This window comes from Ammospiza caudacuta, chromosome 2, assembly GCF_027887145.1.
Source record: "Ammospiza caudacuta isolate bAmmCau1 chromosome 2, bAmmCau1.pri, whole genome shotgun sequence".
NCBI lineage: Eukaryota > Metazoa > Chordata > Aves > Passeriformes > Passerellidae > Ammospiza > Ammospiza caudacuta.
In genome coordinates, this window is record NC_080594.1 from 71,651,282 (window position 1) to 71,675,743 (window position 24,462).

A 24,462-nucleotide genomic window follows, 5' to 3' on the forward strand; every position below is an offset into this window, starting at 1 on the left:
CTCAAAGGCTAAGACCAAAGTTCATAAATTTAGCAAATAATGTACTGTGTACTAAACTTTACTGAAAGAAGACAAAAGGAACCATCATGAAAGTGCACAAGCAGGGAGAAGTGGAAAGAAGGATGGCCTTTATATTTTGATCAGAGATGAATCTAATAATGATAATATAATTTGTGTTGAGGAGTTGGTAGCATGAGTCAAGTGCCAAAAGTTGCAACAATAATGTGCAGATGCAAGTACAGCTAAGCTGGTTTCCTGTTGGGTTGCTCTCTTCCACTACCTGAAAGGAGCTTGCAGAGAGATGGATGTCAGTCTCTTCTCCCAGGCAGTGTCAGGATGAGAGGAAATGTCCTCAAGTTGTGCCAGGGGGAGTTTATAGTAGATTTTATGATTTTTTTTTCTTTATGGAAAGGGTTGTAGATCATTGGAACAGACTGAACAGGGAAGTGGTGGAAGCACTGTTCCTGGAAGTGTTCAAAAAACATGTGTGGATAAGGCACTTGAGGACATGGCTTAATGGTGAATATGGATGTGGTTATGGGTTCATGGCTGGGCTAAGGTGACCCTAAAGGTCTTTTATAGCCTTAATAGTTCTGTGATTCCATATGACCACTGTATTGTTGATACTTAGCTTAACTGGGAATGTGTCCTTTTGGACAATGCTAGCAGGAGAACTACATTCCTTTACATTTTGCTCTCTTTATCACAGAATCCTAGAATGGTTTCCACTAGACCACTTTGCTGAAAGCCTCATCCTGCCTGGCCTCAAACACTTCCAGGAATGGGGCATCCACAGCTTCTAGGGACCATAGCTGGGTTGACATGCACTCAAAAATGCAGAGGATTGTATAAGAACACTTTAAAGTTTTTCTCAGGTTTTAATTGCTTCTGATTGCATCAGAAATATAAGACACAAACTCTTTTTTTTTCATCACCAAATGATATTTTTTCTTTAGATTTAATCAAGAATAATGCAGTGCTGATATTAAAGAAAAGGAGGAGTTTTTTTTTTATTTCACTTGAGTTTGGTCTTGAATAATGGCAGGAGGCCAAAAGGATTCTTAATTTAACTAAATAACTTCTCTGTGTCCTCCATGTAATTGACTTCTAATGCCATAAGGTAAGATCCTTCTCACCTCTTTTGATTTCTCATTAACTCCATGTAATGCAGACTTTCATATCCAGGAATTACTGCATCAAATGTAATTTTTGATTGAGAGGAACCATATCTCAAAAAACTGGCATTACGCATAAACATACAAGCCAAAGAATTCAACAAGGAAATCTGATGCTCCAAGTTAGGTCCTGTTGCATAAGGATGGCCAAAGACAACTTCAGATGTGTCTGAAATAGAAAGAACAGAGGTCAATGAAGGTACTCCTGAGTTATCTATTGTTGAGAGAAGGAATGAGTGCTAGAAACAAGTCAAGTAGTCTACAGATTTGTGACATGGGTGCTGGGCAAATAAACCATTGGGCTCAAGGAGCCAATGGTTCAAAGTTTAACAGGTAGCCAGTGGAATAAACTATTTGATGGGTTTATTATGGGGTCCAATGCTCTTCATGACCAATCAGGACTACATTAAGGAACATATCCTCAACAAATTAAAGGTAGACACATTTGGAGTAGATGGCTGGTAAGAACATTTGCCATTATTAGGGTCCTTGACCAGCTGGAGGAATTGGCTGACAGGGACCTCTAGAAGTTTATTAAAGATGGATGCAAATTCTGGAGCTGGAGCACAACAGCCTCGTTGAGCAGTTCAGACTGGGGACTAACTGGTTGGGTCAGAGCTTTGCTGAGAAGGGCCTGAGGTCCTCATAGACAGCAAAATGATCCTGAGTCAGCACTGTGTGCGTGGCAGTGAAGGCTGGCCATCTGGGCCACGCTGGTGAGAGAATGAGCAGGAGAGCTCTGAGTACCTGTAGCCCTTTGCTTGACATTTGTCAGGCCACATCTGGAGTTCAATTTGCTTTTGGACTAGATGGTCTTCAGGGTATTCTTCTGACACAGATTCTTCTGTGATTGTGAAAAAAAGGAATGTTTTCAAAGTAACACTTGAAAATATTGTTTGGCACAGCTCCGTGACGTATGGTGTTGTTGTGATGTGTTTTTAAAGTCCCCCAGTTTTCTCCCCTATTTTATGTATGCTCCCCCTCTGTTCTGTGTTAAATGGTTCCTCCCTACACAGTTTTCCCGCCACTGTAGACCTGACAGTTAAGTTACCATGGATACCCCTTCCCCCTCCACTGCCAATCTCTTATGTTATGTAATTTCCCCTCCCAGGCTTTACCCTATAAGTAAGTCTTCCCTCCCCCCTGGGCCCAGTCAATCACCCCCACTCCTCCCAAGCTTCTAGAAACTTCTCCTCCCTGGGGGTTGTGGTTGGCTGGTGTCCCGGGGCCCCTCCTTTGCTTTACATTTAGTGGCTATCTCCTCATGTCAGTTATGTTTTGTACCTCCCTACCTATTCATGGATTGGTTTGCCGGGTTTCCCTCCCTTCTCCACCCCTTCACTTTAAAACCTTGCTGCTCCCCCTGTTCCTTGCCATTTGCTGGGGGTTCTACCATCTGTTGGTTGCCCTCTGCTGTGGGATTCTCCAATAAACCGACGTGTTTTCCCCTAGCAAGTGGTCGCCTCCTCATTCGTCCTTTATAGCGCAAGCAGTCCGATTCCGCGATCCAGCCCAGCCCAAGGCCAAGACGCCAAGGGGGGCTGGCCTCCGATGCGTAGGGGCGTCGGCCACTCTCACCCCTTCAGCTAGCCGGACTTAGGGCCGCATACGCCCTAGCGCAGTGTGGCGCCCAACGTGGGGCCTGAAAGTGGACGCTTGGACAGTTGACCACTGACCGGACCCCGCGGAGTTGGAATTACAGTCTTCCATTGGCCGCTACACTACCTCGGGTAGTAGCAGACCCCGTTTTAGGGGTAGCGCTCCCCGGGGATTGGAGTCCCAGCCCTCAGCACCGCACGAGGAGGACTCCAGGGACGGAGACCACCACCCAGTTTTGTTTTTTGTCGCCGCCGGGTTGGTAAGTTCGGGCCCTGCCTTGGGGACTCTCCGGGCTTCCCCCCTGCCTTTTTACCTCTCCCTAGGGGTATATGCCCTGCCTTGGGGACCTACCCCCTGCCCTCTTTCCTTGAGGTACTTCCTCATCCCCACGCCTTTTTTGTTTTCTGTTCCCTGTGGGTGCCGGCTTCCCCAGACGTGGGGCCCGGACCCATCCCCTAACCTCCTTTTCTTCTCCGGCCGGCTCAGAATTTGGGGCGGTGGGGGGAGTGCAGGGGCCGGTGGCTGGCGATCCGTTGTTTTAGTTTTCGGTATTCACTGGGCGAGTGGTTGAAACAGCAGAGGATTTCCCCCCTTTCTAGTGGCGGTAATTCCTGCGCTAGAAAGGTGCCATGGGTGCAGGCTTGGGGAAATCCCAGAAGGAGGTTTACTATGTTGTTAAAGGGTTGTTGCTTGGGAATGGGCAAAAGCCCCCCAAGCAGGCGTTGAAATGTTTGATTAGATGGGTCTTTTCTAAGTTCCTCGAAACCTCCCCGGAACTTGTAAAACAGCCACGGTATTGGGCAGCTGTTATAGCAAAATTAGACGAGGCCATAAATTCCGGGGAGGCGAACTTGGCCACTGTGGCTTATTGGGCGCGCAGAGTGCATGCGGCACTCCGTGCGTTAGGGGAGCTTCAGAAAAGTCCCGCTGGTTCTAGTTTATCCCCTCGTTCCCCTCGTTCTGTTGCCCTTGCCCCTCAAACCTTACCCTCATCCCGCAGGCAGGAGCCCTTGAGGGGGATCTTAAGGGCCGACCAGAGGCAGGGGGTCCATCCCGCCCCGCTCCCCCTCGACCTGCTCGGCCTCCCCGTTCGAGGAGCCCTGGCCAGGCTCCTTCTCTTCCCTCTCCCTCTACCCCTATACCCAAGTCCCCAGTTCTGAATCCCAAGGTTGTACGGTTTGGTGAAGAATCTCAAAATGGCTCCCTTGGAGCCCAAGATGGCGGCGGCCATGCGGCCGCTCCCACCAGGGCTCCTTCTTCCCCTCCTAACCCTTTCCTCCCTGAGGCCAACCCCTTCCTTCCCCTTGACCCAACCCCTTTTTCGGTTGTCCCTCCTTCATACCCGCCCTCCGTTCCACCCATTTCTCCACCCTCTCCTCCTCCTTCGGCTCCTCCCCCGGTTCCTCCCCCAGTCCTGCCCCTTGTTGACTCCTCCCCCGCTCCGCCCTTGTATTCTGCTCCGCCTCCGAACGCCACCAAGGAGGCGGAGACGTGCGGTGTGCCGCGCCCACTCCCTCGCCCCGCTTTACTACCAGACCCCGCCTCGACCTCCTCCAGTTCCGGTTCCCACGCTCCCCCTTCCGGTTCCCACGCTTTGTGTTCCGGGAGGTGGGGGGTGGATGACCGGAAGCCGGAGCAGGCGCCTTTATTGGAAGCCGCTCCGGTCACCTACCACCTTAGTGGGGAGGGGAGCTCTCAGGCCCACTGGGTGCCACTTGCGCAGGCCCAGATCAAAGAACTGTGCAAGGCGCAGAAGGACTACTCCCGGGAGTCAGAGTACTTCCGGGGGATGCTCCGCAATGCCCTTGCGCGGGGAGATCTGGTGCCTGCGGACCTGAGGGCCCTCTTCTCCAGCCTTACTAGGCCCATGGAGTTCCGGGTCTGGGTGGCGGAATGGAGGAGGGAGATCTTGGAGGCTCTCCCAACTCTTTGGAAGAGTCCTTCAACATCTCACGATGCGGATGGGCTGGTGGTTTCTCAGGAGCATCTGTTGGGCGAGGGACAATGGGCAGAGGGGGCAGTTCAAGCAAAAGCTCTGTTCCCGTCGCAGCTTGTGGAGACCGCCAGGGCAGCTGAGCGGGCTTTTTATAAGCTGCACGCGGTGACCTTCCAGTGGGAGGACGATGAGGTTCGGCAAGGGGCACAAGAGCCATACATGGCCTTTATCGAGCGCCTCTACAGATATGTGGAGGCGCAGGCGACCGGGGACGAGGACAGGGAAAAGATGCTCCAGAGAATGGCATATAGTAATGCCAACTCGGAGTGTCGAAGGGCAATCAAAGCACTCCCTCGGAGTCCCCGGCCCACGGTAGAGGCCATGATAGAGGCCGTGGTAGGCCAGGTCGCCTTGACATCGCGACCTAAGAGGTCATCAGTGGCCTGTGTAGAATGCCCCAAGCCGGACTTCTTTGAGCTGGAAGCTGCCCCCGTTGCTGGACCCCCAACACCAGGGTCCGGCAGGAGGTCAACGGCCACCCACCCTTGCCATCTCTGCGGAAAGACCGGGCACTGGATGCCCCAGTGCCCGATGAGATTAGACTATCTTGAATACCGCAAGAAGCGAGAGAGGGAGGAGAACAAGAATCAAAAAAACTAGACCAAGAGCGCGGCCCCTCCCTGCGTGATGATAGAAGTGCGGCGGGACAAGTGACATCCAGCGGGGAGGAGGGAGATAAAGGAGAGCCGCCGTTTGCATTGCCGGACTTGTCTTACCTTTTACCTGACGTGACATACACCTGTGGTATTCAGCCCACACCTGCTCTTAACATCATGTCCTCTGCTTCCCCTTACAGGCTGCAGCTCACTAGGGACATACATCTTCCTAATAGTGATTTACAGCTGGTGTCTGTTGACCTCCAACATCCGGGTCACTGGAGGAAATTAGGACGTTGCAGGTGGACCGTCGTCGGAGACACAAAGCACACGCCGCGAGACATTTACATCGTCCCGGGTTTGGTAACTACCGACCGGGACCGTTTCGCGGTAGGGCTGTACTGTGTCCGACCCCCGCTCTTTCTCCCCAAAGGACAAGTTATCGCCCAGGCCATTCCGGTTCCAGGGAAAGATCATTGGAAGAAGACTCCAGAGCAGACATCGCCTCCGACAGTGGCCTGGGCGCAGGTAGTGGGGAGGGAGAAGCCCCGCCTGACGTGTCGACTTTCATTGGGCGGGGATCGGAAGATAGTGAGGGGTCTATTGGACACAGGGGCAGATGTGACGATCATTCCCTCTCGGGAGTGGCCGTCACATTGGGACTTGCAAAACGCTGCCGGCACGATTCAGAGTGTTGGAGGGCTTCAATTGGCCAAACAATCAAGGAGCGTTGTCCAAATTACGGGGCCTGACGGGCAATTGGCTTCTGTGCGCCCGTTTGTTTTAGACTACACAGAGCCTCTCTGGGGGAGAGACCTTCTAGCCCAGTGGGGAGCCAAAATTGACCTTCCCAAGGCTCCCCAGGTTTTTCGGGCGGTGGCCACTGAGGAGCGCCGGACCTGGAAGCTGGATTGGCTGACTGATGAACCAGTACAGGTCTTGCAGTGGCCACTTAATAAACAAAAATTGAAGGTGCTCAACGAGCTCGTTCAGGAGCAGCTACTTAAGGGCAACATTGTGGAGACAATGTCTCCCTGGAATTCTCCAGTTTTTGTGATCAAGAAGCCCAATAAAGATAAGTGGCGGCTCCTGACCGACCTTCGCCAAATTAATGATAAAATTGTAGATATGGGGTCTCTCCAGCCAGGGATGCCTTCCCCAGCAATGCTCCCCCGAAATTGGGATCTGGCAGTGATAGATATAAAGGATTGCTTTTTTCAAATTCCTCTCCACCCTGACGATGCCCCGCGTTTTGCTTTCACGGTTCCGTCCATCAACCGTGAGTCCCCAGCCAAGCGCTATCATTGGCGGGTTCTACCACAGGGCATGAAGAACAGCCCTGTGATCTGCCAGTGGTACGTCGCTTCGCTGCTGTCTCCAATACGTACAGCCCTCGGGGATGTTGTCATTATTCATCACTACATGGATGACATCCTCGTGTGTGCACCCGACCACAGTCTGCTTGCCCATGCGCTTGACCTGACAACCAATGCGTTGGTTGCTGCAGGGTTCGAGCTCCAGCAGGATAAGATTCAGCGGATGCCACCTTGGAAATACCTGGGCCTTGAGATTACCAAGCAGACCATTGTTCCGCAAAAATTGGCTATTAGGACAAAAGTCCAGACCCTAGCGGATGTTCACCAACTGTGTGGGTCTTTAAATTGGGTGAGACCCTGGCTGGGCATTTCGACCGAAGACCTAGCCCCCCTTTTCAATTTGTTGAAAGGGGGAGAGGGGCTTAGTTCCCCTAGGGCTCTCACCCCAGAGGCACGGGTAGCCTTGGAGAAAATCCAAAAGGCCATTTCGGCCAGGCAGGCCCACCGGTATCACCCGGGCCTGCCCTTTAAGTTCATAATACTGGGAAAGTTGCCATACCTCCATGGCATTATCCACCAATGGGACATCGAAGTAAGGGACCAAGGGCTGGGTGACCCCCTCTTAATAATAGAGTGGGTGTTCCTCAGTCATCATCGGTCCAAAAGAATGACAAGGCCACAAGAGTTGGTAGCCGAACTGATCCTCAAGGCAAGATCGAGGATCAGGGAGTTGGCAGGATGCGACTTTTCATGCATACATATCCCAATTAAATTGGAATCGGGCCAACTTAAATTAAGGACCTTTGAAGAACTGCTGCAAACTAATGAATACCTACAGTTTGCACGCGATAGCTACACTGGGCGCATTGCAGTAGATCGGCCGGCCCACAAATTGTTTAATTCGGAGTTTAAATTATCTCTGAGAAAGGTTCAAAGCAGGGAGCCACTAGATGCCATGACAGTTTTCACGGACGCGTCTGGAGCATCCCACAAGTCAGTAATGACTTGGAAGGATCCTCAGACTCAGCAGTGGGAGGCTGATGTTGCTATTGTGGAGGGTTCTCCACAGATTGCTGAGTTAGACGCAGTCGTCAGGGCATTTCAGAGATTCCCTGAACCTTTTAATCTGGTAACAGATTCTGCGTATGTCGCGGGTGTAGTGTCTCGGGCTGAACAAGCAGTTCTTCAAGAAGTGTCAAACAAAAGACTGTTTGAATTACTTAATAAGCTCGTGGAATTGGTCTCCCACCGCGAGCATCCCTTTTATGTTATGCATATTAGGTTGCATACTGATCTGCCTGGGTTCGTAGCGGAGGGCAACCGTCGAGCCGATTCCCTGGCCGCGGCTGCCGTGACGCAGGGCCCACTCCCAGACGTGTTCAGCCAGGCTAAGATCAGCCACCAGCTCTTCCATCAGAATGCGCCTGGCCTGGTCCGGCAGTTCAATCTTACGCAGGACCAGGCTAAGGCGATAGTGGCCACATGTCCCCAGTGCCAAAAAGACCAAATGCCCACTGTGACCTCAGGGGCTAACCCCCGTGGCTTGGCGAGCTGCGAGGTGTGGCAGATGGATGTAACACATGTCCCATCATTTGGTCGACTGTGTTACGTCCATGTCTCAGTGGACACTTTCTCCGGGGCTATCTATGCCTCCGCCCACACAGGAGAGAAGGCAGTGGATGTACAGAAGCATCTGCTTCAGGCATTCGCTGTCTTGGGCATCCCTAGGGCCCTAAAAACAGATAATGGCACTGCGTACACATCCAAGGAACTGCGGAGCTTCCTGCAGCAATGGGGAATAGTGCACAAAACTGGCATCCCCTATTCCCCGACAGGCCAAGCCATGGTGGAAAGGGCCCACCAGAGCCTCAAGAAGATCCTATCCCGACAGCAATCGGCGATGAAGGTGGAGACCCCCCACGTCCGTCTGGCAAGAGCTTTATATACACTTAATTTTTTAAACTACTCTTTTGACAGCCAGAATCCTCCGGTGGTCCGGCATTTCGGTAGTCACCAGCAGCTGCAGCCGAAAGCCAGGCCCCCGGTTCTTGTAAAAGATCCGGAGACCTGGCGGACGGAGGGCCCTTTCGACCTGGTGACCTGGGGGAGGGGATACGCTTGTGTGTCCACTCCCTCAGGCCCCAAGTGGGTACCATCTAAATGGGTCAGGCCCTTCGTCCCGAAGCAGAGGACAAAGCAGGAGGCGGTACCACAGGTCCGGCAGGCTTGTTGGCGGCGGCGAAGGAAGTCCAATAATCCTTTGTCCTTCTCTCCTGATCTCCCCCCTGTGACTGAGGAGCCCTCCCCTCCTTCCTCACCTCTACCCCTGGATTTCTTATGTTATGTTGCCTCCCATTCGCCCCCGGCTCCAGTTATTACCCCTCGCACATTCTATTTAGATTGGTTATTTGGAGAGGAACCATTTTTGTGATTTTGTGATACTTTTACTTGTCTCTTTCGTTTTAGTTACATCTCCTCAATGGCCCTGGTGTCAACATCGCTGGCTACCAACCCTTGTCTACTAATGATGTTCGTGGCAACCTGCGGACTCCTGTTGTCACCTTCGAAGCCGTGGGTCATCCCCCAGCCAAAGGTCAACGTCTGGCGTGCCTTGGCCCAATCGTTAGGACAGGACAGTATATGCCTAGACACCGGCGCAGCAGAGGACCCGATGTCGTCTTGCCTTGTGGGGATCCCTTTCTCTCCAGGCGAGTTCCCTGTTACGTTCCACATGCCTTTTCCCCAATCCTATCCCAGAGTCTCACCATTCTCCCCAATTTTGATTCATCCAATGCCTGGAGAGACGGAGTGGTCAGGCTGGATCCTGCACCCTCTGAGCCCACCGAATTACATCTTCTCGGGTCTGCCAACGCCTCCATTTGTTTTCAGTTTGATTATGGCATTACCCCAGTTGAGAAGGGTAGTGAGGTGGTCCGCCAGTCCAAGAAAGAGTACCAAGCCAGGCAGTGGTGCCAAGCCGTTCTTAAAATCCTCGGCCCCACCACTACTGGACGGACCCCTTACTCCCTTCCGAGAGGCGAGTTTCTAATTTGCGGCGACCGAGCGTGGGCAGGTATCCCCTCTGGCCTGGTCGGAGGGCCGTGCACTTTTGGCCGGCTGACGCTGTTTACTCCCAACATCATCCAAATTATTAATTGGAAAAGAACAAACATCACAGCTGAATTGAGCAGAGCCAAAAGAGATCTGAAGGGTCTCACAGAAGACTGTGATGACGAAATTACACATTGGTCGCACTCAAAATCCGTTGCCTTTACCATTCTGTTGCCTTGGGTATCGGTGGCGAAGGCTCTAGGTGAATTGGGCCGCCTAGAGTGTTGGGTAGCCAAACAAGCGAATCTTACATCAGCTGCGCTTTACGACCTCCTCACAGACGAGGAAATAACAAGGAAGGCGACACTCCAAAATAGAGCAGCAATAGATTTTCTATTGCTGCTCCATCACCATCATTGCGTGGAGTTTGAGGGCCTCTGCTGTCTGAACCTGTCCTCTCGGGCTGAGGACGCCAGACAGTCCATCAGAAGACTTCAAGACCTGTTGCACCAGGTTAAGCAAGAAACATCTGACTGGCTGGGGGACATTTTTAAGGGTTGGGGCCTAAGCGGGTGGGCCAGTTCTATTCTAGAATCGGTTGCTAAAGTTGTGTTGAGTTTAATTATCATTTCAGTTGTGATTGTGTTGATCCGCGGGCTGGTCCAGAAACTGGTAGCCAAGGCCATCTCGCCAGCTGTGAACCATGCCACCATTCCATCGAAAGTGCCCTTCGAGCTGGAAGACCTCACCCCAGAGGTTGAAGAGGATGCAGATGAGGAGAGGTCAACTGGGCATCCTCAAGAACACCTAGACACTGACGAACTCCAGCTCGAAGGAGGCGAGAAATAGCCGGGCCAGCCGCGGATTCCCGAACTTTGAATTTTCATGGATATTCCAGCCTCTTTTATTTTTATTTGTTAAGAAACGGGGAGATGTTGTGATGTGTTTTTAAAGTCCCCCAGTTTTCTCCCCTATTTTATGTATGCTCCCCCTCTGTTCTGTGTTAAATGGTTCCTCCCTACACAGTTTTCCCGCCACTGTAGACCTGACAGTTAAGTTACCATGGATACCCCTTCCCCCTCCACTGCCAATCTCTTATGTTATGTAATTTCCCCTCCCAGGCTTTACCCTATAAGTAAGTCTTCCCTCCCCCCTGGGCCCAGTCAATCACCCCCACTCCTCCCAAGCTTCTAGAAACTTCTCCTCCCTGGGGGTTGTGGTTGGCTGGTGTCCCGGGGCCCCTCCTTTGCTTTACATTTAGTGGCTATCTCCTCATGTCAGTTATGTTTTGTACCTCCCTACCTATTCATGGATTGGTTTGCCGGGTTTCCCTCCCTTCTCCACCCCTTCACTTTAAAACCTTGCTGCTCCCCCTGTTCCTTGCCATTTGCTGGGGGTTCTACCATCTGTTGGTTGCCCTCTGCTGTGGGATTCTCCAATAAACCGACGTGTTTTCCCCTAGCAAGTGGTCGCCTCCTCATTCGTCCTTTATAGCGCAAGCAGTCCGATTCCGCGATCCAGCCCAGCCCAAGGCCAAGACGCCAAGGGGGGCTGGCCTCCGATGCGTAGGGGCGTCGGCCACTCTCACCCCTTCAGCTAGCCGGACTTAGGGCCACATACGCCCTAGCGCAGTGTGGCGCCCAACGTGGGGCTCGAACCCACGACCCTGAGATTAAGAGTCTCATGCTCTACCGACTGAGCTAGCGCATGGTGTTTTTTTCTAAAAAATATCTCTGTACTTCATAAATGGATTCATTTCTGCTTCATTATGTTTAATAAGATTTTTAGCTGAGGACATGAGATTTTTTTGGGGATGGATATGCAATGTGATAGCCTTAAGGCAGGAACTTTAATATGAAGCCATATGACATTTTCTGAGATAATGAAGAGAAAGAAGAATGTGAAGAATTTATTTTTCAGTTTTGGAGTTTTCCAAGAAGAGAAGCTGCTTGGCTTTAAACTGAAGCACAAATAAGAAACATAACTTCATATTATTAACTATATTGGAGTGAAAATTAACCTAGTATTAATGCCTAGAAATGTGCAGAATTTACAGAATGGTGTCAGTGTGATCATGTTTTCAGATACTGTAGCAATGTTAAACCTCTATTTTCAGCTGGCTTGTTTTGCGTAATTTCTGATTGTTTCAGCATGTTGACTTTCTATCTGTATCTTTGCATCAAGAAAACCATCTAATCAAGAAATCATCTTTGGTTTTGCTACTAGTATAGAATAAGCTGTGGGTTTGTTTTAAGCATGGATTAAATAATAAAAAATGGTGGAAGAGTAATTTTTCCCCGTTTATGCTGAAACTGGCAGTTGATTTTGATGGGATTTGATTACAATGATGTTTTAGGTTGTGATACTTATGTAGATAGAGAGATATAGAACCGTAGATTCTTTAACAATTTTATATGGAGTTTCAAGAATGTGCTGCATTACTTCAAAATCAAAACAGATTTTTTTAAAGTGAAAGACTAGTTTAAAAAAACCAAATAAAAGAACACCCAATGAAAATCAAAATACCATATCCAATACTTCTCCAGCACTGCTTAAATAAAGTTTTTTGGTTGCCATAATTTATCTTAGACCTGACTTGCACAAGTCATCTAAGATACCTTGCTGTCTCACTATTAATGAATCTCCTATTATTTAGAAACCACTCATTCTCTTGAACTTTCATTGCTAAGACTGAGTGGGTGTCTAATGGAACTTTTTAAAGAATATGTTTAGACTGTATTTTCAGGAAGTTTGAAAAATAAATTAAAATTGAATTTGAACTTAGGGTGTTAGATCAGCAGGGCTTGTTAGATTAGACAAGTTAGATCAGCTTGTCATACACTGATGTTCTCCAGCATATATCTGATTAATCTGTTTTCATACAAAACACATTTGACTCTGTTAAATACAGAGATGAAAAGTTGTTAAGTTAGGGGAGGTTAAGTCCTTTCTTAACTGGCGATACCCCAAACATATTTTAAGTCTGTCAGTCTTTTTAGTCATTCAAACTTCCAAATACCTGGATAAAGTAAGTGACGACTGACCCTGGGCAATCTAATTACACCTCTCTGGGGAAATTCTTATGTATCAGGAAAAGGATTCAGCTTGTTCCAAACCATTCTGAAGTACAACAGAAGCACCAGACAAATTGCTCATATGTGAAATATATTAGACACAAGCAAGAAGCTCCATTCTCTAATGTTTCACAGAAGGAAGAAAGTAAACAGAAATTATCTTTGATGACATAATCAATGGGTGAAGGAGAATATAATAATTGTGGCTCTTTCCCTCTTTCGACTTGATATTTATGCACCCCTTAATTACATTCTCATTTTTTAATTTCTGTTGCTTTTTGTGAGAAATTCCTCAAAGTGCTCCTTTCACTGGCATATTTAAAATGCTAAAAAAAGCAAGTGGTGAAAAAAGAGAGTCATTGTCAAGCACCATCCAAAAGGCTTGGTATTATTTGTTTGAAAGGACATCTTATTTCAAAATTTCATTTGAATTGTTTGGTTTTTTTTAATTTCAAAATTAGTAAAAAAAGAGAAGACCAGATACTAGTAGTCTGCTAACTCTCTAGAACTTACTCTTCCTAATTCTTTTCTATTTAAGCTAGTACCCTTTGTTTTCGTACAGCCTACGCATGTTAGAATTGCATAATCCTCTCAAAGATCTAAGTATATACCAAATATATACTTGGTACCCTGTAGGTGTATCTGTATGCATGTGTATAAAGGGTAGGTATGCAGACATGTAGGAAGCTGAAAAATTTCATGCAAAAGCCTCTCAGATTAAGTTTAGCAGAACACATTCCTCCTTGGATACTGCAAAGGAAATAAGCCACGACATTCACCATGGGAATTGTTCACAGCTGTGTCGGAGGAGGTTCAGACATGATGTAAGGAGCTATTTCTTTATAGAGACAGTGGTTAAACACTAGAACAGACTGTCTGAAGAAACGTTTGATACCTGCAGCATGTTCAAGAAGTATTTGGACAATGCCCTTAACAACTGCTTTAATTTTTGGTCAGCCCTGAATTGGTCAGGTAGTTGGGCTAGATGATTGTTGCAGATCCCTTCCAATTAAGATGATTCTATTCTATTCTATTCTATTCTATTCTATTCTATTCTATTCTATTCTATTCTATTCTATTCTATTCTATTCTATTCTATTCTACTCTCTTCTATTCTACTCTGTTCTTTAGAGCTGCAACAGACTGAGTTATTCCTATTCCCATCCTCCACTATGCCACCATGTAGATTCCCATATGAATGTGCTAAATTTAGAGACAGCTTCATGTTTTCCAATGTTCGTCTAGTAGCTGTACTTCCAAGCCCAGGCTTGAGAGGGAAGTGCATTGCTGCACAGCTTGCATATGTTCATTTATCCTGTGAAAAGAAATAAACGCATGGGAAGAGCAGACCCACTGCTGCCTGTCTAGTTTAGAGGACAATATTTAGGGTTACAGGAACTTCCTCTAGAGTCCTTCAAAGTTATCTCCCTGTCTTCATTAAACCTCTAGGAAACTTCAGCTCTTATTTTGGAAGGCTGTTTTGCTAGAAATTGTTCATTGGCTTGCTGTGCTTGTAAGACAGGCTGACTGGATTTCAGTCTAGATGTATCTGGATTTCAGGGATGGTTTACTTTGCTGCATTAATTCCTGAAGTTCATACTTACCTCATTTGTCTTTCTTGCCTTATTATATTCAAATCAGGAGGTCAAAATTCCCTGAATAGGCTGTGCTCTCTTTCATCCCTTAGTGGTTCAGATGCTTTAACTTTTTGATAAAAAACCCCAGCAGCTTGCAGCTGCTGGTAAAATAATTAAAGATTTCAAGAAGGTCCAGACCTGAGTAGTCTTCTGATGAGTGCTATAGGATTCAGCTGTTATGTGGAAGGCTTGTTTAATCTCTAGCTGAACAAACAAATACCACTGCAGTAGCTCAGGGGTTGGATTCCTCCTGCAGATTTTTGACTAGGCTTCCTACATGTGGTGAATGTGGGGTGAGTGGGATCTGAGAAGGTGCCACTTGAACCAGCTAATACAAAAACAGCAAGTACAGGGGAATCCTGCTGCCATCTGAAGGGTACACTCTTGCCCTCTGTGTGTCTGAGTGCTCAGGTTAGGTGCCCAGACTGTCATAGCGAGGCAGGGCACCCAGGCTTCCTTCCATGAGGAAAAGTACGAGAGTGAACTGACACTTTGGATGCACAGACTTAGGAGCTGGAATTCCCATCTGTGCTAATTTAAAATTATTCGTTGCTGTTACTGCAGGCAGAGTGCTGTGAGGGGCTGCAGGGTACCCTGAGTTTGCCCATTGCCTTGTAAAATTTGTGTTGTTGAAAATACCCAGGATACCAAAGGCCAGATTGCTCAAGCTGGACCTTGGCCATAGTGCTTCCAGTATTTAGTGTGCACAGGGACAGTCCTGGCTTGTGCTTGTTGTGGCAAGATGGTGGCTATGCTACGTACTAAGAATGTAGATGTGAATTAGGCAAAATCTGCTCACACTATGGAAAACAGAGAAGGAAATAATCAAGGGCAGGACAAGTGTCCAGGGAAATTCAAAATAAAAAATCACTTTATCTTTCATATAAGGTGAAAACTGGAGATTTGATTTCATATTTAACATTTCCTTGTTTTGGTACCTAAACCAGACATATTTATATATTTTGGGGTTTAGTTTTATGCATTTCTTTGAACAAAAAGAATCAAACATCTTATTTCTGATTCAATTTAGCTGAGAGTATTCAATTCCTTTGAGATTCTTTTAAAATATTATTGGAAGTTTCAAAAGTCTATGTCCAATTACAGATTTATATCAAGCAGTAACCCTAAGATACATCTGTGGTCCAAAATGAAAGTAATTTGAAGAAAAGTTTTTCTTCTCTCTTCCTGCCCCATCTTTTCCATGCTTGTAGATTCCAGTGCAGAAATGGTAGCAATGACCAATTTAGCAATGCCCATAACACGAATTTCTTTTTCCCTGGAAGTTAGGTATGCCCAGATGGATTGCTAGTTGAAACAGGGAATGCTTTGGTAAATTTATCTCCTTGGTCAATTGAAAATATCCTGCAAGCAGTGGCTGCTCTGTAACTGATAGGAATGAGTTGCTGAAACAACAGCAGTGGGTGATCTCATCAGTCAGAATCGTCAGTGACATTGACGATAAGGCCACATGGCATCAATTACTATATAAATAAAATGTGGAGAAGGGAAAAAATGTCATGAGGACAAATGCATAAAATTTCAAAGAACTTTTAAATGACAGATCTGAAATGGCAGTATTTTTTTTTTTTTATTGCAAAAGACTTTAAAAAGAAATAAATTATCGATAAATGAAATGTGTCACATCTATCTCCTTAATTCTCTTGGTCTTGATACAATTATTCACTCTCACTACTCAGTTATGAATTTTTAATATGACATTCAAGATATAATCTAAAATTGCTACCCTTGTCAAATCTGTGGAGAAAAGAACAAATGCTCTACCCTGATTACTAAAATGAAATATGTACATTAGGTGAGACCCCTGGTCATCTGGGAAAATTCACTAAAAAACAGAGTCAATGCAGTGCTTTTGTACAAGTTATGTCACATTTCAGTCTGGTAAACTTTCAGTGACATCAAGAATAGCAGGTCAGGTGAAAAACTTTGAATTAAAATTACCTACTTTTATCTCTTCCTGAAAGCCCCCAAATTCTTTAAGTCTGATGTGATTTTTAATAAAAGCAGCAAAGTTTAAGAGTCAGACTTGAAAAGAATAAGCAATACGAGAATTTTTTATTAGAGTCTCCTTGCTTAGATACTTTCATGAGAGCTGGAAGAAGTCTGCTGCTAATGAAATGACATTTTGAGTAACCATTAAGAACTCAGTTTAATGTGATGTATGAATTCAAAGGGGACACTCAAATGCTAAATGCAAATGCTGTCCACCAGCTGAAAGATTGCAGACTACTTTCCTTCTGATTTTGGCTTCAAACTGTACTGCCTTAAATTTGCAATTGGGCTTAGTTTGGTAATAAGAGCTATTCAGGTCAGAGGGCTTTCAGTGTGTGCAGGGGTCCACAACCCAGGATTGCTGAATCCAGTGCTGAATGCACACAAATACCCCTTTGCTGGATAAAATGACTTTCAGTAAAAGCCTTTCTCTAAATTTATTCACTAATTTTGTGATTAACAACTTCTTTAGAAGCTACATTTTCAAGAGGCAGAATCAGCTTTCATGTGCAGCATAGATTACACCTCTGTCTGCACAATAATTTCTTTAAAAAGGAGCTATGCCCTGAGCTAACAAGCATCTATTATTTCTACAAAGCTACATGTGTGATTCTTGGAGAAAAATTGGACTCTGAGATAACTTTTAGTTATGGAGTGAAAGGTTACTTTCAAAAATTGTCTACAGTGTTAAACATCCCTTTCAACAATCTTTTAATTCGGAGAAAGGACCAATTGGTCAGAAAATTAATGGTTTCCTATTATAAATGCACTAGTTTAATACTTTTTGTGCTTCTGGGCTCTGGTTTTAATTTCATGTGAAAGCACTACATTTTCAAATTTATATAGAAAAAACTCATGGCATTTTGTTGCTATGGCAATATAGATCCCTATTTCTTCATTTATTAATAATAATAAAAAATATAATTAAATCTAATTACATTTTTGTTCCAAAATTTCCTGAAGCGAGAATTTCATGAAGACATTGCATACACTCAATTGAAACAACTTTATTGCTTTCTCTAACAGGATTTTACGTTCTACTTGGCTTTCTTTTTTAAAGCTCTAAGCATTTATTTTAGCTTATGGTACCCCATTGGCAAATGTTAATGCATAAATACATTAACATAAATACATGGAGTGTTTAATAAGGACAGTCAAGCAGTGGAACCTGTTGCCCTGACAGGTTGGGATAAACTTCACTGTTGGGTTTTATCCCAGCAAATTCTTCTTGAAGCAAGAGGCTGGACTGGGACTATTCTGCATTATTTTCCTTTGGGTCCATCTTACTTGCAGCTCCCAAGAGCCCCGTTTACATTAGCTTGGAAACATAAAATGAACATTTTTTTCTAAAGTCTCCTGTATCTAGTTTAGGCAGGTAGCTGGCATTGCTGAGAAAGTCTCTTCTCAAAGACTTCATCACCGTGCCTCATTTTACCCTAATGTTTTTACTAGTTTTAATTTTGCCTTCTGTACCACTTGCAGTCACACATTGACATTTTCCTTGGACCGTTCAAGGAAATTCTTAGGCCTGAAAGATACCACATTTTGGTTCTTATTAACCTTTACTTCGAACTCCAGCTAGAAATCAAGTGTTGTAGTCTGATAGTGCCATATGATGTTATCTCTTTCTTCTCAAAGGAGTCAGACTCTCAGGTTTAGGCTGAAAGACTTTCTAGGAACACACTCAGGTAGAAAGACACAATGAAATCAGCCTTTGACTCCACAGAGTATGAGCCGAGTTCTGCAAATTGTATCTATGGACCAGTGGGCACTTTGGAACAGACCATTTATCAACTGATGATTTTCTATTTGTGTATATATATATGTATATATGTATCTGTATATGATGCCTATATTTGTATTGATAAAACAGAAAAACCTCTGTTGTTTTATATATATATATATATATACACCTGCTGGAGAATAGGGCCTCAATATTTTTATAATGACACTGTTGTGTAAATTGTTATTGTATGGTGAAAATTTCATTGCACCTTCAATTATAATATGTATCGTTCATATTCCTAAGTGATATTCCTAAGTGTCTTATTCAGGTCAGTTAACTATAAAAAAGCTAATTTTCCTAAATTGTATTTTATTTTCTGTCATGGATATTCTAGATTTTAAAATATGATCCTTGGTGGTCTTAGTCTTTCACTATCATATATATATTTATACATATATATATATATATATATCTGTAATGCAAAAATAATTTAAAAAATGCTATATATATCTTTACTATATGCCCAAGAAATGTATGCAGAAGTGCAAAAAAAAATATATATATACATATATATATGGGTATATACACACCATACAGAGAGCAAATTTAAGGGCCTTTTTTGCGCTATGTTCTGTACTTCTAGGATTCCAGACAATTATTTGAGACTTTCAAATTAGAAAGATCTGTTAAAGGGGAGTTTGTCTTTATTATTCTGATCTGTCATTTCTTTTATGTAACAAGCCAGCTGTTATTTGAACAGCATCATTCATTTCCTCAATGGAATGATGACACTACAATCAGCCTTCATTATCTTCACATGCTCTTATATGAGAACTAAGTGCAGAGGAAATACTTTGTAATTACTCTAGGCAGATTTCCCACATGTTAGAGATGCCATAGATGGGATTAATGAATATCACTTGAAAAGGTTGAAGTAGACAAAAACAAAATTAGGCTTCAGTAATCGCAACATGCAGATGGGTTGAAATGCTAGTGGGAAAAAATCCCATCAGCAATTAAACTTGCTTCTTGGAACAGCAGATGTGCATAGTCTCTTTACTGAATATTGAGCACACTTGAAAGGAATTTGTAGAGGAAGAATGCTGAAATACACACAGATCTGCTCAGGCAGGGCTGAGACAAGTGACAGGCTTGTGCTTACTTTATTTAGTGAGCATCATGACTTGCCCCCATCTCTGCCCAAAAGAATTCCAAAATTCTGCTTGTCAATGGGTGCTCTTCTTGCCACTTCTGCTGCTTTCTGTTCTGGAAATCTCTTCCACCATCAGAGACCTATTAAAGGACTGATCTAGGACAGCAATGATATGGGACAGATTGGCTCTTTAATCTCTGAGGAGTATCATTGGTTCTGCAAAGGAGACATTTCTCAGGGCCTATTTTACAGCAATAGCAGAAAAGTGTCTCTGTTGGCTTCCTCTACAGATAATCTTTAAGATTATGTACTAGTGAGAAAAATACAGCTGAAAAGCCACCAACACAGCCAATTTAGCCACGTAGAGAACTTGCTCTGAATCACCAACCAGGGAACTTCAATGTAGAGAGGTACATGCATCAGTCAACAGCACAAGTATTGGACCAGTTGTTTCAGTTTGTAGTGCCTGGTTCCAAGCCAAATCTGACTTGCATCATTTCAGGATGCCTCTTGTTACAACACCTGGGAAAGTGGGAAGGATAAATGAGCAAAGAGGCATGCTCATATGGATTTCACTTATGTGTATTTTTCATTGACAGCTTTTATTCTTATATATGCTGCTGGTCAGTGTGTAGAGTGACCCCAGAGGACTTAAAGAAGGTACTATAACTACTCAGTTACCTAAAAGTGGACTCCAGTCTCTTTTGGTTGTAGCAAGCAGAAGGAATTTGACTATTACAGAGCTGTCATCTTCCACATTGTATGAAAGTAGTCCTTGACCTGACCCAGTGGTTAAAGATACAACATTTACTGTGAAAAAGAGCTTTTCTTCTTTAAGGCTGAACCTAAGCTTCCTTCTCCATCTCCTGTGATGGGAAGAGAGTGGTTTCTGGTGTTCCTAGACCACAGGTAGGTTTCAGGCTGGATCCAGAATCTGGCACTATGGACATGATAGATAAAGATGAATGCAGCCATGGAAGCATAAGCATATAAAGAGGTGCAGCATTTTAGAAATAACCAGTTGGACCAAGTCTTACCTGTGATTTGATCTCAGAATCTAAAACAACTTCAGCTCACATCTTGCACCTAACAGTTGTGAATTAAGAGCAATCTTTTGGAATTGCTTGGTTGCAGTCCAAAAATGCTTATCTGTCCCTGTAGGAAGCCAGTTGATTGTTCTTGATTGTAGTTATAATATGAAAAATACTATGCTTGTCACTAAAAGATCTGTATGTACCTACCTATCACTGTTATTTCCTCTTTGAAGGATATGGGAAAACCTCCCTGCTGCTGTTATATTTGAAATCTTCCTCGGAACAAAAGAGAACTTTATATACACACTTTATATACACACTATACACACTTTATATACACACATATATACCTACATATGTATTGTTAGAATAATCAAAATTATAACAATCAAGCCAAAATACAGATAACAGTTACTCAGTCAATTCCAGTACTATTAACCATTATAATCCAAGGTAATATGGAAAAACCTCCTCAGTAACACCCTTAAAATTATTTTAAAAGACAGCTTAGTAACATCTACCCTTTTTCCTGGAGCTATGCTCACTGTTGCAGTGTCCCTATGGGCCTTACAGCAAATAGCTCCAGTTGTTCTCAAGCAGAGGGGTGTGCATGGAAGGGGAAAGTCCATGACCTAGTGGGTGGTATCCCTGCCCTTAGGGGAGGGGTGGAATTAGGTGATCTTTAAGATCCCTTCCAACCTAAGCCATTCCATGATTCTGTGGGTCCTGGACATCATGCACCTTTCAGGAGGAGAACTACAGCGATGGTAAGGTTACATTTCTCTTTGATCTTGGGGTTCATCTGTGGCTATTTTTACATGTTTTTTTAACAAGTCCTACTTTTACTCACTGAGCATCACCCCAGATCCTTCAGCAGCTCTTGTGAGCATGAAGGGCTGTTGTGCATCACACAGTGGCTACCTGGGTCTGTTGGATCTTCACCACACCGAAAGCTGCCTTCCCAAAAGCTAAAATCAGGCACTAGACCCTTGACTATTGCTAAAACTGGCTCAAGCTCAGAGAAGTCCTCAGTGCCTTCAGTGTCAGTTCTGTGTCAAGCTTGTGGTTTTTTGTGACTAAATTACATTTATTAATGCACAGTACCACTTTGTGGTTAGTGGTGGTGAACAGAAGCTGTTAATCTATTCAGCAGTGTCTACTCAAAATGTGAAAAATTATTTGAGAGCAGTGTAAAGCTTACCTCTGCCCCCCAAATAAAATCATCTTCAGTTTTTAATTCCTTTTGGTTTGTGCAGCACCGTTCTCCCCACTCTATCCTGTATATCCTTTATCAATTTTCTGTTTATTCATCAATTTATTTGTAGATCAGTATATATTAAATCATTATTTCAATGTCCTTTTTTGAACCCTTATACTTTTCAGAATCTTATTTTTAACTACTGGTTTAAGAATTAAACCACAAGAAATGTGCTGTTAGCTAGATGACAGTTGCTTCACAAGAAGCTGATCTCCAGTCCTGGGAAAGGTCTTCATTGCATGGCAACTGGATTCCTGTGAGTGGAACCCTCCATACAACTGCCATACCCAACTTGTTTAGTCTACAATCTCTTACACAGCTTCCCATCTCTGCATCAGTCTTTCAAGCATAGATAAAGAGTTAGTTGCAGAGATCAGCAGATGGTTTTCATTGTTATTATTCCTACTGGCACCTAAAATGCTTAAATCAATGAGCAGGCGTTGGAACGGTATTTTCTCTTCTATTTTTCATTTTTGTTGTCAAGTAATTTGAACATCTCCATATTTCCAGATTAAACTCTGTATGTGGTTTATCTGTTTCATCAATACTCTTACAAAGAAAATATTTCTGCTTCAACCTGTGCCCCTCAGTCATTTCTGAAAGGCTTGAACCTAAATGGCCCTCTCACACCTTGTTATCAGATTGTTGTATACATTTAAAGAGCGATGATAATTTTAAAATGTCAGAAAAATAGTAGATTTGGGGTTGTTATTGTCAGTTAGCAACCAGTATGCCTTATGATTCTTATGAGAAGACTTAAAATGCTTACAAGTCTTCCTTGATAGGGCTGTTCTAACTAAAATTTTCAAAAGCCTGTTTCTGCCCAACAGATTTATTTATTTTTAAATCAACTTGTAAATTATTTGATAACATTAATGGAATGGAAATATACATTTCTTTTGCTTATGTTAAAAAATTCAGCCTGGGTTTTTTTCTTTTAGAAGACCCATCATGCACGTGTGCATTTGTGTGTTTTGGCAAGCAAGTGCCTTTTCTCTCCATGGAAAGAGCTGCTCAGCTTTGGCCTTTGAAATGCCACAGTTAGCTTATGTTCCAGAGATATCTTTTTCATACAGCTTTTCAGGATAAAGCCTCCCAAAATCCCAGCTGTATCCTAGCAGGTCTATCACGTGGTTGAAAAAAACTATGCTTCAAAATCATAGTTGTGACCTATTCTTATCGTGCCAAGTCCAGGTTTTGGATCTCAGAGGTCTTTTCTCTCCTGTGTGCTTGGGAGCAACTTTCTTGCTGGGCCAAGAAATCTGGAAAATATACTCTAATTTGTTCGTAAACCAAGAGGTTAAAATAGCATTGGATGGTAGGGATGACCATGGAATGGCTCATGGACACAGGGTGTGGGGCATGGGATGGGATACAAGCTTGAAGATGGTGGAAGCTTGTATTGCAGGCTGTGGGAAAGTGGGACTGGAAGTGGGGATTGAAATAGTGTGATTGTCAAGGCAAGACATTGAGGGTGAAAGTGGATGAGATAATATAGAAGAAGGAAATTAAAGTCTACTATGGGGAAAAAAAGAAAAAAAAAAGAAACTGCAAGATCATTAGGCATCTGGATAAGTGTGAAGTTGATAACCAGTGTCCCAAAGGAAAAGAGGTAACAGAGCAGGTAGACATGCCTTGACACTGAGGCAAGGTTGTGGGGCAGGGAAAACGGATCTGGGTGTAGTAGAGCCATGGATGAGGAGCTAGATTAAAACAAAATCTGACAAAAAGTCTGAGCACTCAAGATTCAGTGTTGCTAAAAGGGCAGTGCTCAAAATGTTATTGCATGGCTGTGGGGTCAGGAAGTGGTCCTGGTTGTTTAAATGGGGAGAAAAGAATTGTTCAGACAAGGAGATTTTCACTTTTGTTAAAAATTGGAGAAATGGGACAGACAGCCTGGGGCTATGATGAGAGTGAGTGACAGAGAAGGGAAAGGTGGTGACACTCACAAATGGCAAAGTAAAATTAAGTTAGAAGAGAGTCAACAGAACAGCCTGTATACAAGCAGAAAACTCCTACTATAGCCTGAATTTGATAAAAAGTTCAATCAGAACTGCACAACCCATGACCATGTATATATTCTGTACCTGAACTAATGTAAATTTGCAAGCCCATAGATCTCTCTGGGCTCTTTCATTTGTGCTTGTCACCAGGAGGTATTAGGCTAGGAAATGTACCACACTAACAGAGTTATGATTCAGTTTCCTGGTGCCTTTGCTAGCTCAAATATTTCTATTTAACATTGCACAGTGCTTGGTATTATCCATGTTTCTTGAGTTCCAGTTATTTTCTTTTCTGTCAAACCTTCGTGAATCACCACTATTGCTAAATGCTTGTTACTTTAAATTACAGAGCTGGTAATGTTCTGATTGTTACAGTTTACTTTCTTAAAAACCTAGAGACTTCTACTAAAAAAACACTCTGCACAAAAATAGATAAAAAGAACATTTTTCAAGCTTGAAAAATCACTGTATGAGAAAATGTTGCTAAGTACCAGAGCAAAAGCTGCTCACGCTGAAGACGACAAACAATCTTATTTTACATGTCTTTGCTGAAGTGGCTGAGAGATTTTTGCTGTACTGTGCCAATATAAATTTTACCCGTGAAAAGATAGAGCCTCAGCCTAACTAGAGACCTGAGCACAGAACAAGCAACAATAATGTATGTTATAAAGTTTTCCTTAGGAAAAAATGTTTTGCAGATTAATTATTATCTCTTTTCACCTACTGTGGTTCAGTAGTTGATCAGATCTGGCATTTAAATAGTGCTTTCATTCTGAAATTAAAAGACTGGGAGGAATAAACTAGTGAAGCATTTCCCTTTCTATCTCCCTTTTC

The 24,462-nt window shown here is 44.0% G+C and overlaps 1 non-coding gene across 1 annotated transcript; it reads right to left on the reverse strand.

Moving 5' to 3' along the window:
- Positions 1-11,370: 11,370 nt before the first annotated feature.
- Positions 11,371-11,440, reverse strand: TRNAK-CUU (transfer RNA lysine (anticodon CUU)). Its single transcript has one exon. It is a non-coding gene; the product is annotated as a tRNA-Lys (tRNA).
- Between the last annotated feature and the right edge of the window lie 13,022 nt (positions 11,441-24,462).